This window comes from Vombatus ursinus, unplaced genomic scaffold, assembly GCF_900497805.2.
Source record: "Vombatus ursinus unplaced genomic scaffold, bare-nosed wombat genome assembly UNPS02003812.1, whole genome shotgun sequence".
In the NCBI taxonomy this organism is placed as follows: Eukaryota; Metazoa; Chordata; class Mammalia; order Diprotodontia; family Vombatidae; genus Vombatus; species Vombatus ursinus.
The window spans coordinates 159,267-177,888 of record NW_020943590.1 but is presented as its reverse complement, the minus strand read 5'-3'; the positions used below and the strand labels follow the sequence as shown (position 1 = coordinate 177,888).

At 36.7% G+C, this 18,622-nt stretch overlaps 1 pseudogene; it reads right to left on the bottom strand.

The window, feature by feature from the left end:
* Positions 1–11,713: 11,713 nt before the first annotated feature.
* On the bottom strand, positions 11,714–12,656 carry LOC114052839 (annotated as a pseudogene).
* Between the last annotated feature and the right edge of the window lie 5,966 nt (positions 12,657–18,622).

Below are 18,622 nucleotides of genomic sequence, written 5' to 3'. Positions count from 1 at the left end.
TGGAACACAAATGAGAATAAATAGCTTGTTTCTGTCAAGTATTTTGGGAACTATTTTTATTTTTGTAAAATAGTTTAAATAGTTTTCTTTCAAGTTTTTCCTTCACTTTGGTTCTAGAAAAAATTAAGACCCTTTTGAATGCAGACATTTCTGTAAGTTAAAGTACAAACAGGTAGCTACAAATAGATATTTCAAATTGAATAACTGTTTCAAGAGGGTATCCTTGTTTGTCTTTAGATTAAAATTACAATTATTAAATTGGGGATTAAGGGAGGGGAAGCTTAAAGTAACCAGGAAATATGGTGCATAATTTAAGAATCTTTTTTAGTCTTTGAAAGAAGGTTGTGCATCGACTATTCAATACCTGAGAATTTTCTTCTTAAATTATTAAAAACAATTCTTGAAGAAAGAAATCCATCAAATTCTGATTTTGCTAGTTTCATTGACTTTTCAGGGGAAAAATTAAGTACCTATACATACAAGACATACTTTATTTATAGTTTCTTGCCATGGGAAATACTTGTCCAGCTTTGCAAAAAGGTGCAATATGTACAGTGTACTTTCATATTTTTTAATGTTATGTGATTTTCTTAACTATTTTGAATGCTGGGAAAACTTTTTTTAAAATCTATATGTAAATTATTTGCAAGTAATAATGTAATCAGGTATTTTGGAAGTAAAACAATAGTTGAAAAAACCTACCATAATCTGGACAAAATATATAGAAGTTCATTTTATCTTTATGTGGGAAGTTAATTCATTTTATCTAAAAAGGCATCTGCTTTTAGGTTTTGTTTTTTGTTTTTCAGTAAGGATTTAAGTTACTTAAAACAGGTTTTCCTGAGCCAGGAACACAATCAGGTTTCAAGTCAGTTTGATACTGGCCTTTATTAATTCTAAGCTAAGTGTAAGACTTCAGAGAAAGTGTTTTCATTGAGACTGCTGACTATGGAACTCAATAATAATTTTCTTCAGACTTGAAGGAGGGTAGTATATAGGACATTAATGTACAACTTAAGGATTTTAACATTTTATAAACAGTTTATGATCAATGGATTATAAAATTAAATGCTGACTTCCTAGTATAAATTTGTAACAATAAAAGCAAGTTCTTCAGCTGGAAAAAAAAAAGAAGAGTCAACTCCTGGGTCAGGTAGGTGGCACAATGGATAGAGCACTGGCCCTGGAGTCCTGAGAACCTGAGTTCAAATCTGCACTCAGACACTTGACACTTAACTAGCTGTGTGACCCTGGGCAAGTCACTTAACTCCAATTGCCTTGCCAAAAAAAAAAAAAAAAAGAGTCAACCCCATCTACCTGTATTCTTGATCCTAACTCCTCTAGTATTCTCCATCTATAGGTATTAAAATTATAATAATGAGAGGAGTTTAATATACTTTTTCAAACTTGTACAAATCTAAGCAAAATATAAATGTTAAATAAATTAAGGACCTGAATAGAATTTTAGAAAAATTAGATGTGATAGATCCCTGACAATTATTGAATATCAATAAAAAAGGAATTACATACTTATCAACTATAAATGGCTCCTTTAAAAAATATTTATCATAAATTGGGGAGTTAAAAACTCACCAAAAATGTAGAAAAGCAGAAATACTTAACACATAGTTTATTAATCACAAGAAAATAAAATTTACATTTAGTAAAAAATTATCAAATAAATAATTAAAAAGTAACTAGAGACTAATATTATTCTAAAGAAGTAGTGGGTGAAAGAACAATTTATCAAACAATGGAACTTTTCATTAAAGAAAGTGACAATAATGAGGCAATGTGCCCAAACTTATGGAATGCAGCTAAAGCAGTTCTTTCAAGGAAATTTATCTCTAAACACATGTAATGGATGACTTAGGAATGAAAAGTCACACTGTAAACTATTTAGAGGAACAAGGGAGAAATTATCTTTATGGAGAGGATATAATTATGGATGGAATGAATCATGACCAGACTGTGGATAGAGAGGACCACAAAAGATAAAATGAATAATTTTGCTTACACAAAATTGAAAAGGTTTTGTACAAAGTCCATACAGCCATTATTAGAACAGAATTAGTTAAAAGGTACAAGTCTTTGCATCAAGTTTCTCTGGTAAGGCTCTCATTTCCAGGACATATAGGTAATTGATTCAAATTTATCAGAATAAAAGCCTTTTTACAATTGAATAACTGCTTCAAAGGAAGTAGTTTTTGAAGGAAGATAGTCAGGTTATCAATAACCACATTGAAAAAATTCTCCAAATCATGAATATGACTTAAATACAAATTAAAGCAGCTTCAAAGATCCATCATACTCATCAGATTGGCAAAGATGATAAAAAGGGAAAATAATAAGTGCTGGAGAGGATTCAGGAAAATAGGAACAATAATATTGGTGAAGCTATGAAATGGCCCAGCCGCTCTCAAAAGTAATTTGGAAATATCTGTCAAAACTTGCTAAACTTTGCAAACCCTTAGACTAATAATCTTCTACTACATTTATTTTACAGATGTCAAAGAAAGAGGAAAAGGACATAGATGTATAAATAATATTTACAGTAGCTGTTTTGTTATACAAAGAACTAGGAATTAAGAGAGGTAGCTCTCAATTAGGGAATGGCTAAACAAATTATGGCATATGAATGTAATACACTGTTATTTTGCCATAAGAAATGATAAAAGTATAGATTCAGGAAAACTTGAAATCAAGTGAAGAGAGTAAAGTGAACAGAACCAGAGCAATTTATCCATTAATAGCAATAATGTGTAAAAACAAACAAAAAGACTTAAGAACTCTTTGAGATTTAAGAACTCTCATCAATTGAAAGACCAATTATGATTACAGAGGACTAATGATGCACTCTGCTACTGACCTACTGACAGAAATGTATGGATTCAAGAAGCATAATGAGACCCGTTTTGGGACAATGAGGGAATTTAGTTTTGCTGGACTACACACAATGGTTTTGTTTTTTAATTGGATTTAAATTGGGTTTGCTTTTAAATTTTGGTTTTAAATTGGGGAGTTTGTGAAACGGGAGAAAATATATGCTTGTTAATTAAAAAATAAAATGAAATGAAAAGATGTTATATTGAAGTTCCATATTATGAGAGGAGTTTGATTGTGGTGGATGACTATAAACCAGTACTAAATTCATTGAGAAGGGAAAATGAAAGTTCATAGAGCTAGAGTCTGAAAGTGGCAATGGGATGCAAAGAATATTTGAATGTCCCTCCCCCACCTTAGTGAGTAATGTGTCAAGAGTATGTACAACCAATTACGGAAATGGTAGCCAGGAATGTAAAGTATTTTACGGCATCATCATGGCCACTACATAGTCATCACACCCTATTTTTTTCAGTCCAAAAATTGTTTATAACCTTTCATCATATAATTGTCACATATTACAATTCTGTTTAACATGCTGCTTAAAAGGTAAACAGAGCAGCAATGTATTCACCTGCAGCGTATGGATATGCATTTGTCTCTTGTGTATTGTGAGCCAGGAGCCTAGAATTCTCAGCACATTCACATTATCAGTATGTTTCTGAAAGCCAATTTGCATGGTTTGTTTAGAGTGCTGCAGTACTAACAGTACTGTCACTCAACCCCATAAAGGGTGTAGGTGTAAGGGGAGCTGGCAGGCAGGCGAAGCTGTCATGAGTAAGTCATGTGACATGGTAAGACTTGCATCTTCCCAATTTTAATGTATATTCATGAATATTCTATGCATCCTAACTTTGCACCAAAGACAGTTTAGTAATAAATGATTTTTAAGTAATATTGGCATGATTTTTAAAGCTTCACATAATGATCACACCCCACTTTTCTGTAAAAATTGGTGTAAAATATGTGACAGTTATTCAGTGAAATTTGGTAGTATGGAAAACCACCTGTACAGAATGTCAGAAGATGGAAAGAACAGAAGTGATAAAAGAAGTTTTTTTATTTTTAATTATAGGGCAAGTGTTCTAATGGGTACAGTAAAGGGTGGGAAGTTTTAGAGTGGGACATTGGGAGGGAAAGTTTGAGGTTCATAGAAATGAAGGCATGGACAGTTGGGTTCAGGGAGAGGGGATTACTGTTTGGCAGCCAAGGCTCTATATCTCAAGGATGGGAGATTCAGAGGGGAAGGGGTGGGATAATACTAAGCATTTGCTAATAATTCCAGATAAAGTAACTGCTGAAAGAAATATGTTGATGAAGGAAGGTAATTAGAGGGTTCGTGATTCAACCTGTCACTGCTTCCCAACCTGCCCAGTTGCTGTGTCATATGAGGCATCTAGAAGTCTGCTTTAGGACTGGTATAAATGGGAGGTGGCATATTCTTTGGCCAAGAGGTTACTGTGTTCCTGGTGTTGTTGTAGCCCTTTGGGATTCCAGAAGCCTAGTGAGGAGATAGGAGGTCATATGCCCTCAGTCAGTCTGAAAACTTGTTGGATCAGTCTGGATCATTAGGAAAACTTTATGTTTTTCCATGTACTATTTTTTTCTTTATTTAGTATTTTATTTTTCCCCAGTTACATGTAAAAACAATTTTTAACATTCCTTTTTGAGACTCTTGAATTCCTAATTCTCTCCATTCCACCTTCTCATGCCCCCTCATTGAGAAGGGAAGCAATTGGATATAGGTTATACATGTGTAGTCGTGCAAAACACATCCACATTAGTCATGTTGTGAAAGAAAACATAGACAAAGGAAAAAAAACCAAGAAAAATAAAGTAAAAAAAAAATGCTTCAATCTGTATTCAGACACCATCAGTTTGTTCTTTGGTGATGGATAGCATTTTTTCAGCATAAGTCTTTCAGGGTTGTCTTGGATCGTTGTATTGTTGAGAATATCTAAGTCATTCAGAGCTGATCATCTTACAATATTGCTGTTACTTTGTACACAGTACATTTCACTTTGCATCAGCCCATGCAAGTCTTTCCAGGTTTTTCTGAGAGCATCTTGCTCATCATTTCTTATAATACAATGGTATTTCATCCTAATCACGTACCACAACTTGTTCAACCATTCCCCAATTGATTGGTATCCCCTCAATTTCTAATGCCTTGCCCCCAGAAAAGAGCTGCTATAAGTATTTTTGTACTTAATAGGTTTTTTCCAGGAATGTGATAAACATTTTATTTATTTTTTTTAAGAAAGTAGCTTCAGAAAAACAGGAAAATAATCTAGATAATTTAGTTTTAGTAAAAACCTTTACATAATCCTCATGCATAAAGACCCTGAGTAAAGCTGATATTCACAGCAGTACCTAACACCAGATACCCCAGTCTGTTATTTGGGATTTCCCATGACCCAGCAGCTGTCTAACGGGGGCCTCCTCTCATCCTCTAGGGTACGGGACATACAGTCTTCATTTGACTTCAGATGCTACTAGATGGAAGGGCCAGTCTACATGTAGTTGGGGAGGCAGCTACAAGTTGGTCTGGTATATGTGGGGGTGTGGGTGGGTGGGTGGGTGGGGAGGACAGTGGTCAAGTCTCTGTTCTCTAGGCTCCCCCACCTTCTAATGACTCCCTGCTTTGGCAAGAGGTCCAGCGGACATGTTACACATTGATACATTCAGCAAGTGGGGAGGATGAACAGGGGTGAAGGCCACCTGACAAGCTTCTAAAGTGTATGAAAAAACAAAAGTGGCTGGCTGGTTTTACAAGGACCCGCTGGGAGTAGAGGATGTGGGTGGGTGAGATGTATTTACCCCAGAGTTGTCAAGGATTATGACTGACAATCTGAACCCCAAGGCAGCAGTGGTGGGACTCCATTGCCAGAGTAGTGCCAAGATGACAAAAGAGCCAATGACTATGGAATGCAGGACTTAGCCCCTGCACTATTATGAGCTCAGAAAGGACTCATTAAATTCCTTCACTCAATCCAACCTCTTTTAGCTTATGAGCTAGAAAATCTCAGTGTTTAAAAAGAAACAACCTGAAGATGCCTCCCAATCTGGGGTAGGTCAGAAAGGTGACAGAGTGCGGTGGGGTGAGGGACAGGGGGAATGACTCCTTGGGGAGCAAGGCTTCTCCATCCCTAAAGAGGACATGGGACCTGCAGCGAATGGAAATGTATCACGAGGGGTTGGAGGGCCCCCCTGCTTATTGAGGGGAGTCTGCCCAAGGTTTTTTTTGTTTTTTTTTAAAGGCAATTGGGGTAAAGTGACTTGCTCAGGGTCACACAGCTAGTAAGTGTCAAGTGTTTGGTCTGAGGCCAGATTTGAACTCAGGTCCTCCTGACTTCAGGGTCAGTGCTCTATCCACTGTGCCCCCCATGTACTATTTACAAAGTGACATTCTTCAGCATTGGGGTGGCAGTCTCAGGATCAGGAAGAGACCTGAGGCAAAAAGACAAATCAGCAGGCAATTTCAATAGTTATGTCATCAGATGATTAGGGCCTGGACCAGAATTGCTGTAGTATAAGAAGAAAGTGGAATACACAAGAGGTGCTGCAAAAGTAAAAATGACAGAATTGCTGACTTATTGGACATGGGGACTAGAGTGAAAGAGTTATAAGTTGAAGATGACTCCCAGATTTACAGTCTAAGTGACCGGGAGGATAGCAGTACCTTCAACAGTAACAGGGAAATTAGGATCAACCCTTCTCTGCCCCCAAGCTCCACCTTGATTTGGTACTTGGGAGTCATCTTCCCCCACACCTTGCTTTGGATTTTTGCCTCCAGTATAGGCACCAATTGTGTGGTCTTCTAGTTCACAGTTATAGCAAAAGATATTTCTCTTTGCCTGACTTCATTCTGTTATTTATGGGCTTCTTTCAGACTGTCATGGCCTCCATTCCTTTGGTCGTTTTTTCTTTCCAAGAAGTGTTTTGACCACTATTCAATCTCTTAAGAGATTTTCTGCATAAAATCTGTTTCTGTATTGTGGCTACCTTGATCTGGACCACATGCAAAAATATATTGATATGCCAGTCAAAGTTTATCCTTTTTTTCCCCTCACAGAAGTATTGCTGCCCTATTATTTGCTTCATCACTTTTATCTATGTTGGTAACATATATTCCTTAAAGTTAGTAATTGCCAACTACAGCACAGGGTTGTATATGAAATCTATTCAAGCTTGCTTCCATTTGCGCTTAATCTTTTCCTCGGGTATGTATATTAATCTTGACAATTGAGAATATATTAATAAATAGTAGACTGAATTAATGTAGTGTTCATTTCCTGTGGAAGTGTCAAAGAATATTCAAAATTTATGGATTTTAAAGAATACATTGATTATTATTAGATGTATCTCAGTGGACGCTAGAGTGAACAAGTCAAATATTTAAAGAATCATTCAAACTCACTGATGAATCTGGGTCAATTGGAATGTTAATCAATTAATAAATAGTTATTAAGTGTCCACTATGTGTCAAGCACTGTGCTAAATGCTAGGTGTATAAAAAGAGACAAAACACAATCTCTGTTCTCAAGGAGCTCACAATCTAATGCACAAAGGAAAATGTGGTTAATAAAGAAAAACAGGGGGAGCTAGGTGGCACAGTGGACAGAGCACCAGCCCTGGATTCAGGAGGACCTGAGTTCAAATTCAGCCTCAGACAATTGACACTTGCCAGCTGTGTGACCTTAGACAAGTCACTCTGGCCTTAGCAAAAAAACTAATAAACAAATGAGGAAAAGCTGAAGTACTAAACATATCGTTTATTAAATATAATTCCACAAATAGAATAATAAAGTTTTTAAGGAAGGGATTCAAACTTAAATCTCAGAAGAAGATATTGAACTTTATAAATTAATTCTGAAAGAAGTGAAATGAGAAGCGGATGGATTTTCAATTAAATTCTATCAAATATTTAAAGAACAATTAACTCCAATATTACATAAATTCTTTATTTAAAAATGAAGAATAAGCCCTACCAAACTTATATCAAACAACTATGGGACTGATTTCTAAACCAGGGAAAGAGTAAGCAGAGAAAAAAGGTTATGTTTCAAAATCTCTGATGAATATTGATGCAAAAATAATGACATAAAATATTAGACAAAGCTATAGCAATATCTTTAAAAGATGATACACTACTGCAAGGTTGCGTTTGTACCAGGAATATAGTGTTGGTTCAATATTTTTTGTTGTTATTGGTTGTTTTAGTCATATCCTACTGTTTGTGACCCCATTTGAAGTTTTCTTGGCAAAGATACTGGAGTGGTTTGCTATTTCCTTCTCCAGCTCATTTTACAGAATAGGAACTGAGGCAAACAGGGTTAAGTGACTTGCCCAGGGTCACACAACTAGTAAGTGTCTGGGGCCAGACTTCAACTCAGGAAGATGTCTTACTGACTCCAGGCCCAACCCTCTATCCTCCAAGCCACTTAGCTATCCCAGTTTCAATATTAGGAGAACAATAAATATTATATTAAACTAATAAGAAAAATAATATAAATCACAAGATTGTGTCACAAGATATCAAAAAAAGCTTTCAAGAAAATGTAATACTCATAAATGTTTAAAAAAATTTACGAAGCATGGGAATAATCAAACTTTTCCTTGAGACATCTCTCCGTATCTACCTAATGTGAGCAAGAGCTCCCATTAACTGTAGTTGAAAAACATTAGAGACCTTTCCCCTAAAATTAGGAGTAAAGCCAATATCTCATCATCAGCATTATTTAGAAAGCTTTTGAAATGTTAGTAATTGTAATAAGAATAAGTAAAGAAATTGAAAGAATAAGCATGACTTGCCTAAGTCATAAAACTAGTGTCTGAGGCTAGATTTGAAGTCAGGTCCACTTAGCTACCTTATTAAGTAATAGTAAAAATGAATGAATTAGTAAATGAAAAAAGCCTTTACTAAGTGCTAAATACATGCCGAGTACTGTGAAAAACACTGGAAATGCAAAGAAAATATATGTATACAAATAAAAACATAACCAATTATTAGATTTTCTGTATATTACCAAATAAATCAAACAGAATGACAGAAACAAAGAGATTTCCTTCAAAATAAATAAGGAAAGTATAAAATATCAGGGAATACACTTTAACAAACATAGAAATTACATTAATAATTGAATTAATAATATCAAACTCTATTCATAGAAACAAAGAAAAGCTCAGATTATTGGAGACATTCATTGTTTATGGTTGGGCCATGCTAATATGTTAAAGATGACTACTACTTAAATTAATTTATAGGTTTAGTGTCATGTCAAACAAGCTACAAATGGTTTATATTATATAACTATGCCAACTAATAACAAAGTTTAAAAATCAAAACATCAAGAAACTAAAGGGAAATAATACAAAGAAAGAGGAAGTAAAGGAGCCTAGCAGAAACATCTCACACTATACTTAAAGCAGTAATGATGATTAGTATTTGGTAATGGTCAGAAACAGAAAAGTTGATCAAAAACTCCTAGAATAACTAGAAAACAATCTGGTAGAAAAAAAGTTTTGTGAGCATATCATACCATATTCCACAATAAGTTCTGAAAACAATTGACAAATATAAATGGTAATATCACATACAGATTAGAAAAGAAGGATATAACTTTTCAGAACCGATGGGGGAAAATTTTTAACCAAAAAGAATAGAGGTGACCATTAAAGAATCAATTCACAATTTTGATGGCACGAAATTGGAAAACTTTGCACAAATTCACTGTTGTTTGAATAATAATGATAGCTTATATATAGCACTTTAAAGTTTGTAAGACACATTACAAACATTACCTCATTTTGTCCTCAATTAATCCCAATAGATAAGTGCTCATATTATTCCCATTTTACAGATGAGGAAATTGAGATAGGTGATATTTAAAACAAGTGATGGTTGTGAGACTTGCCCATGCTCACATGCCTTGCTGAGTAGTTGGGTTCAGGTCTTCTTCACCCAAATCTGGCACTCTAGCCACTGTGCAGCATAACTGCCTTCAAGGAAACTTGCTCTGTCAATGAAGATTGGCAACTCTTCTGAAACAGAACTAGTCATTTAAATTCTTTGTCCCAGGTAACTCTCTAAGGCTGTAAATGTCAATTTGCTCTTCTTTGGTGAGGGGAGTTTATTTAATTAGAGTTCACTGCACCACGATGAATCCATAGATCAGTTCTGGAGTGGGGGGGGAGGAGAGGGAGAAGAGGAAAAGAAGAAAAAGGAGGAGGAGGAGGAGGAGGAGGAGGACCAGAAAAAGGAAGAGGAAGGAGGAAAGGGAGAAGGAGTGAAGGAAGGGAGAAAGGAGTAGAAAAAGAAAGAAAAAAGAGAGGGAGGGAAGAAAGAAAGGAGCGAAGAGAAGAATAAAGAAAGGGAGGGAGAGAAGGGAGGGAGGAAGGAAGGAAGGAAAGAAGGAAGGATAGAAGAAAGGAAGGAAGGAAATGAAGAGCGTTAGAATTTGGATGGTGGCTATGAAACTAGAGACGGAATGGATCTGAAAGATACTGTGGATACTGCTTCCTATATATGACCGTACCCTGGGCTTGACCTGGATCTTACTCTCTTCTCCCTATACTCTTTCTTTTGGTGATCTCATGTGTTTCCAAGGGTTCAACTCTGACCTTTATGCAAATGACTCGAATCTACAGATCTAGCATTCATCTCTCTCTTGACCTTCAATTTCACATCTCCAAGTGCTTATTTTTCCCTAAGGTATATCAAACTCAACATGTCAAAAGTAGAATCCTAAACATACCCCTCTTCCTACTTCCCCAGGTTCTGTAGAGGGCAGTATAATTTTTGCATTCATCCAGGTTCACAGTCTAGGAGTTATTCTGAACTCTTCGTCCTCACTGACTCCCCATTTCTTATCCATTATAAAATCTTGAAGGTTCTGTCGCCCAACATAGCTGACATGTGTCCCTTTCTTTTCATTTATACTATAAACACATTAATTTGGGTCCTCACTTGGACTATTGTCCTTCTGATTGGCTTCCTTGCATCTAGTCTTTTTTGCACAATCCTTCTTCAACATAGATGCCAAACTGATATCATCAAAGCATAGATATGACTTTCACTGTTTGATTCAAGAATCTTCAAGGCTCCCTCTCATCTCCAAACTCCACGTTTGATGCTTAACACCATTTGCATTCTGATTCCAGCCTGCTTTTCCAGGTTTATTGCATGGTAGCCGCTCATACATTCTATTCTAGCCTAACTGTCCTATTCCCCATATATAACTGTCCATTTCCTATTTCTGTGCCTTTGCTCAGACTGTCCCTTAAATGTAGAATGTTCTGCTTCCTCACTCAATCCTTAGTTTCTGTCAAAGCTCACCTCAAGTAATACCTAGAATAGGAGAACTTTTCTCATTCTCCTAGTTTTTGCTTCGCTTTTCCCTATTGTGAAATCATTTCAAATTGATTTTGCATATATCTTCTCTTTACTTATCTGTATACATGTTGCTTTCCTTCAGTAAGAATAGAAGTTCCTTGAGGTCAGGAGCTGTAATATTTTTGTCTTTATATCCTTAGTGCCGAACAGATATCTGGCACATAGAAGGAGCTTAATAAATAACTATTGGTTTAATAATTGAATAAAAATTCAACTCATAACCTCAAAGAGCAGGAAAGAAATTCATAATGGATTATTACATGCACATTTTTAGAGCCCTATAGGATCTTGAATAGAAGAAAAGCGTGGACATGTTGGTTGAAAAATGCTCTTATGTCAAAAGCATTGGAGAATAGAAAGACAAGGAAACCAACCCAGGAGTTGGTACAATCTTTGAGATCTGAAGAAGAAATGCTCACTTCTAGAGTATATTCTTCACATTTTAATCAAAAATATTCTTTTTATGAGGCCCTTGAAGGCCTCCTTCATGTCCTTGTTTCTTAGGGTATAGATGAGGGGATTCAACATAGGTGTGATGATTCCATAAAATAGGGAAACTATCTTCCCCCAAATCTCAGAAGTGGATGAAGGTGATAGGAAATACATGTAAATGGCTGCCCCATAAAAGAGCAACACCACCACTAGGTGGGATCCACATGTCCCAAATGCCTTCTTCCTCCCTTCAACTGACCGCATCTTCAATACTGCCTGGGCAATGAAGCCATAGGAAATGAGGATTCAGTGACAGGGGAATAAGTAAGAGGAGAGCAGAAAAGAATAACAGTTCAGACTCATAGGCTGTTATGTCAACACAAGACAACTTGAGAAGGGCAGGTACCTCACAAAAGAAGTGGTCCACCTTGTAGAGGCCACATCGTGGCATGAGAAGAGTCCAAGTTGACTGCAGCACAGAGTTGCTGAAACCACTAAGCCAGCATGCAGCTGCCAGTTTGAGACACAGCCGCTGGTGCATGATCACTTGATAATGGAGAGGCCGACAAATAGCTACAAATCGGTCAAAGGACATGATAGCCAGCAAAAGACACTCAGTTGAACCCAAAGCTGAAAAGATGATGAGTTGTGCAACACATCCACCATAGGTAATGCTTTTCACTTTACTACAAATATTTCTCAGCATTTGGGGAACTGTGCTGGTGGTATAGCAAAGATCTAAGAGTGATAGATTGGTCAGAAAGAAATACATGGGTGTGTGCAGTTTGGGGTCTAAGTAGGACACCAGGATGATGGCCACATTACCAAAGATAGTCAGTGTATAGGAGACCAGCACGATTCCAAAGAGGGGAAGCTCTAATCAAGGCCAGCTTGAGAAACCCAGTAGAATGAACTCCTTTGGGAAAGTGTCATTTGCCCAATCCATAGTGGAAGGATCATATCTTAGCCATATGTAAAATACAAAAGTAGGCAGTCAGTACATGTTATTGTTGTATAGAGAACTGGACTGATTTAGACTGAATAACTCAGTAACATATGGAGGAAGAAAAGCACTTTGGTTTGAGAAATGGTTTGTCATGATTAACTGATTTCTAAAGAGCCAGTCTCAGGATTAGGAAGATCAGAGTTAATGTCCTGACTATGACATATAATAATGACTGTATTGCCCTGGGATAGTCACTTAGACTCTCAGCATCCCATGCCACTCTCTAAGATTATAACTTGCTGCAAATTTGCTCAGCTGTAGTAGTAGAAAGGATTTCCTTACCCTACACCACTGAAATCACAGGTCTTGGAGAAAATAGTTATAGTTAAAGATAAATCTGTGTTGTTTGTTTGTTTCATGTTGAAAATTTTTTCTTAAGTGAATTACTACACCATCTTACCTTTCTTTCTTTTTTTTGTTTTCCTGAGGCAATTAGGGTTAAGTGACTTCCCCAGAGTCACATGGCTAGTGCGTATGTGTCAAAGGCTGGATTTGAACTCAGGTCCTCTTTACTCCAGGGCTAGAGCACTATCCACTGTGCCACCTAGCTGCCCCTGTCTTACCTTTCTTTATATAAATTACTGATCAGAATTGAATATGTCCTTCCTTCAACAACATTCTACAATATCTTAGGTTTATCATTATGAACACTAATTAATAAGAATTAACTTCTGTCTTCCCCTTCTTTATTGTCTAAACCTTCTGACACATGAAATTATCTTATGCTTTACTTAATAATGTAACAAGACAGCCAACAGATGCCAGAATCGATAAAGTCCCTCATTACTACATCTTCTTATCTCTGTGCCAGTTTTTAAACATATATTAAGAAAGTATCATCCAATTGGGCAAGATGACAAAACAAGAAAATGATAATTGTTGGAGAAGATGTGGGAAAATTGGAACACTAATGCATTGTTGGTGGAGTTGTGAAATGATCCAACCATATTGGAGAGCAATTTGGAACTATGCCCAAAAGGCTATAAAAATGTGCATACCCTTTGACCCAGCAAAGCACTTCTAGGGCTATATCCCAGAGAGATCATACAAATGAGAAAAGGACCCACATGTACAAAAATATTTATAGCAGCTCTTTTTGTGGTGGCAGAGAATTGGAAATTGAGAGGGTGCCCATCAATTGGGGAATGGCTGAGCAAATTGTGGTATATGAATGTAATGGAATACTATTGTGCTATAAGAAATGATGAACAGGCTGACTTCAGAAAAACCTGGAAAGACTTGTATGGTCTGATGCTGAGTGAAGTGAGCAGAACCAAGAGAACTTTGTACACAAGAAGAGCCACGCTGTGCAATGACTAATATCGATAAACTTAACCCTTCCCAGCAATACAAGGATCTAAGACAACTCCAAAGGCCTCATGATGGAAAATTCTATCCACATTCAAAGAAAGAACTATGGAATTTGAATGCAAATTGAAGCATAGTATTTGCTATTTTTTTTTCTTCTGTTGAGTTTTGTTTCCTCTTTCTGGTGGTTCCTCCTATTGGTTCTAATTCTTACTTACAACATCACTAATGTGAAAATATGTTTAATAGGAATATATATGTATAGCCTATATCAGATTGTGTGTCATCTTGGAGAGGGTGGTGGGGAGGAAGGGGGAGAAAAATTTTAAACTCAAAAGCATATGGAAGGCACTGTTGATAAATCAAAATAAATTAATAAAAAAAATCATGCATAGCCTCAGTACGTGTATACTCAACAATGACACAATTCAATTCAACAACTATTTAATACAACTCTTTTGGAAAATACATACTTATCTTTTTGAAAAGAATATACATATCATAATTTAACTTTGATAAGAAGTATACAAGTCTGACTATATCACACTGCCCCCCACTCAAGAATAAATGAATGAAGCATTGTTAAGCACTAACTTTGTGTAATATTACATAAAAACCTAAAAGAAATCAGTCAAGATGTAAGAGCTGTTGAGAAAAGAATTGGAAGGAAAATAAATAACTTAGAAGTACTTGTCCAAATAGTGTACTCCCTAAAATATATTTATATGTAATGAATAGATAGGAAAAATATAAAGTACCTGGTACTAAAAACAAACTGATTTGAAAAAAAAAGCAGGTAAGACGAGATAATTTAAGAATCACTGGACTCTCTGCAAACCATGATTTCAAAAAAAAAACCTGCACACATTATTTTAAGAAATTATAATTTAAAACTCTCCAAATCTATTAGAACCAGAGGACAAAGTGATTATAGAAGTAATCCAATGATTACCTTAAAGAAATCTTAAAAGAAAAAGTCCCCAGAACACTATAACCAAACTCCAGAGTTCCCATATGAAAGAAAATAAACTGCAGTTCAAGTAGCAAGGGATCACCGTTAGAATCACATGAAGCCTAGTAACTTCTAACAAATGAGAGGAGATCTTGTAATATAGTATTCCAAAAGACAAATTAGAAAGACTTAGAATTGTGAGAGATGATTGATTGGATCCCTATTTTATTCTAATCAGTATGAATCAGTTTGATATGACTCCATAAGGGTAGTGATTGTAAGTTCTGTATCTTAGGTCCAAGAGTGGTGAACTGCAGATTAAATTTACTTGCTTAATCATAGGAAGCTGACTAGAGGATCTCCACCCTTGTTTTTCCTTGTTATGGTGACCAAGCCCAGCTTGGCAGAGCTGACTCACCTGCATGGAAAGTCTCCCAGCTATTTTTGTTGTCCCTACATTCCTTGTCACCCTTCTATTGCCCAACATTGGGAGATGGCCATGAGCATCTGGCCAACAAGTGACCCTGGTTGCCAGCATGTGGCCTGCGTTTCTACTGGCTCATCAGCCCATATAGATGTTTTGACATCAATTTATCAGCCCATACCATGGGTCTGCTCATAGGACCTCCTGAAGATCAAGATAAATCCATCAAGTTCTGCTCATTAGCCTCTCTGTCAACCAATGGGATTCTGGAGGGTCAAGGGCAAGATCTATCAATCAATGAGATTTTGTAGTTTTAGTTTGCTTCATCTATATTGTCTGGGTATCAAGTCCTATAAAACTAAGGCCTTAGAGGAAAGGAACATTTCAGATCGTGATGAAGATCTGAGATCCACTTCATTAGAGGGGGCCATGGAGCCTTTAATAAATACCATTGGATCAGAACTCTGCCTCAGTTTCTTTTGTTGTAGTTTGGGCAGTTACGGACCTCACAGAATGAACAATAATTTACGCTGCACTCCTGTATCTTATTAGAGTGCATTAAGGTGATGGGAGTGTGGGGAGGGTAATATTTAATAGAAGAGAGTATTTTCAAGTATTTCTGATGAAAAGACCAGAAGTGAGTAGGAGCTCTGAAATACAAACATGAGATTCTAAAGAATCCTCGGAAAGTAAATGTCTTCGCAGTTGGAAGGACCTATATGATGATGATTTTAATATTCTTACAGGGTGAGAAGAAACTAATTGTCTCTTCAGAAATGTAATGTATTCAAATGGGATTGAGGAAATAAAATAATACAAAGGATCTAGGGTAAAACTGGTTCTTATCTGAGGGTTTAAAGAAGGAAATGAGAAGGTTGCTGTAGAAATGCAACAAAATTGATAGGGGAAATAAGTGGTGGGGGGGCGGTTAAGAAGGAGAATAATATTGAGGAGGTAATAGATGTAAACCAATCAAAGTTTCTAATCTTAAGGGAAGGGAAGGGGAGGGAAAGGAAGGAAAGGAAAGGGAAGGGAAAGGAAGGAAAATGAAGGAAAAGAACTTAAATTTGGGAGGTAATGAAAAAGGAAAAAAGAGAGGGGAAAAGCTTATGTTTCATTGGTGGAGGGTGTCACAATTCTGTGATAAAGCTGCATTTCCTTGGAAATGCAATGTATTATTGTATTTCTTCATAAGAGGACACTGAAGAAAGAGAACTTGAGACTGGGAGGGAGTAAATATGTATGTATATATGTATGTATGTTTTATGTATGTGTATGTTCACTCAGTTGTAACAAATGTTATAATGTGTAACAAATATAAAAATTGACAGAACCTACCAATTGTACTGTTACACAATATCTTGTCTCTGTATCCTGCTTCCATCCTAGGTCTCTCTGATGATCCACTTCACAGGAGGTCAAGAGGCTGGAGGCGGAACACTGGTAATGATCTTAAAGCCTTGATAACCATGTGTGCTTTCTCTTGCCCAATTCCTATACTCAGCTAGTTTCCAAGCTTCACACTTGCCCTGGCAGACAACTCAGTCATTCATCCATTCTCTCCCTTTCCTATCATAACTCTTGAATCCCCCTCCATGTCTCTATCCACTTTCTCTCTCTACCCCAACCCACCATCACTAAAGACACCTCCCCCCACCCCAAGGCTTTTTAACTCTCCAAATTCACTGACGAATAAATGGAACAGATCACCATCACTAGTTATCTTTCGTGTTCCACTCCTGAGCTCAGCATTCCCATAGTAATTTCTCCATTCCTCCCCCTACTTCCAAAGAGGAAGTATGGAAAGAAACAAGCATTTATTGATCATCCACTATTAAGCCAGAAACTGTGCTAAAGACTTTGCAAGTATCATCTTCTTTGATCTTCACAACAACCCTGAAAAGTAGGTATCACGTCCATTTTACAGTTGAGAACACTGAAGCAGACAGAAGTTAAGTGACTTGTTTAGAGTCAGACGGCTATTAAGTGACTAAGCCTAGTTGTGGACTCTATGAGTCCAGACATAGGGTATCTATCTATCTACTGTGCAACCTAACTGCCTTGATGAAGCTAGTATGTGCTGATAAAGAATTGAAATCAAGTAAGGCTTGGGCTAAAACCTTGCCTATTACTTTGATTGGTTGTATGACCATCACTGAATCACTTAAGCTCTCTCCCATCTGTAATGCTGGGGCATTATTATCTGCTTCAGAGGGCTGTTGTGAGCAGCAGTTGAAAAAATTTGTGTGAAGTCCTTTGCAAAGTTTTAAGTGTCAGACAATATACTTTTCCTTTCTTCCAAGCCTTGTGCATGGTAGGTTTTAATTAACAATTGCTCTATTTCACTGAATTAAATTGAATAGCCAAGTCTATTTACTGAGTCTTTTAAATAGCCTGAGAGAAATACAGGGACTTTTCATCCCCTTGTAAGATCAAGGCAACAACTGTATATCCTTTTAGCCCCTCTTATCCATACAAAGTACAGTAGTGCTCAGAGGAGAAATTATGAACTACCTACAAAATGTATTTTCAAAAGTGCCCTGTCTAGTGGAAGGCATAAGTATGATTATGCCCGGATGAAAAAACTCAACCTCAGAGAATGTAAAGCAGTGCATAGAGGACTGTACTCTGAGTCAGGAAGTTCTAAGTTCAAATCCTATCTCAGATGATACTTCACTGTATGTCTTTGGGTAAGACGGTAAACGTCTCTCCACTTCAGTTTCCTCATTTCTAAAACAGAGATAAGGAATAGCTATAGTACCCATTTCATTAATGTCTTGACAGGTTCAGATAAAATAATATGTTAAAATGCTACATAAATGTCATGCATTGTTCTTATTATTGACCTGCTGGCACAAAACTGGTGACAGAAAGACAGAAGCTACTTAGAATTCAAATCACAATTCTCTAACTTCACATGCAGCACTGTATTCAGAGCACTTGGACTGCTGAATTCAAAGGCAGAGATATAGATTAGACAGACCACTTTCAAAGACTTGGCCAGCTTTTTTGCTCTGCTGTTCCACAAAGGATCCCGCTTACCTCTCTTCCAAGCATTAGGCAGGTGTTGGGGGGATAGTTTGAATGGAAACTTGCTCACAGGCAGAGGAGAGATTTGATGGTTTTTCAATGTCTTTGACAGTTATGACTTTTATTTAATATAATTATCTCCCTTTCTCTCAGGTCCCCACTCAGAGCCCTGCCATGAGGACTGACTCAGCA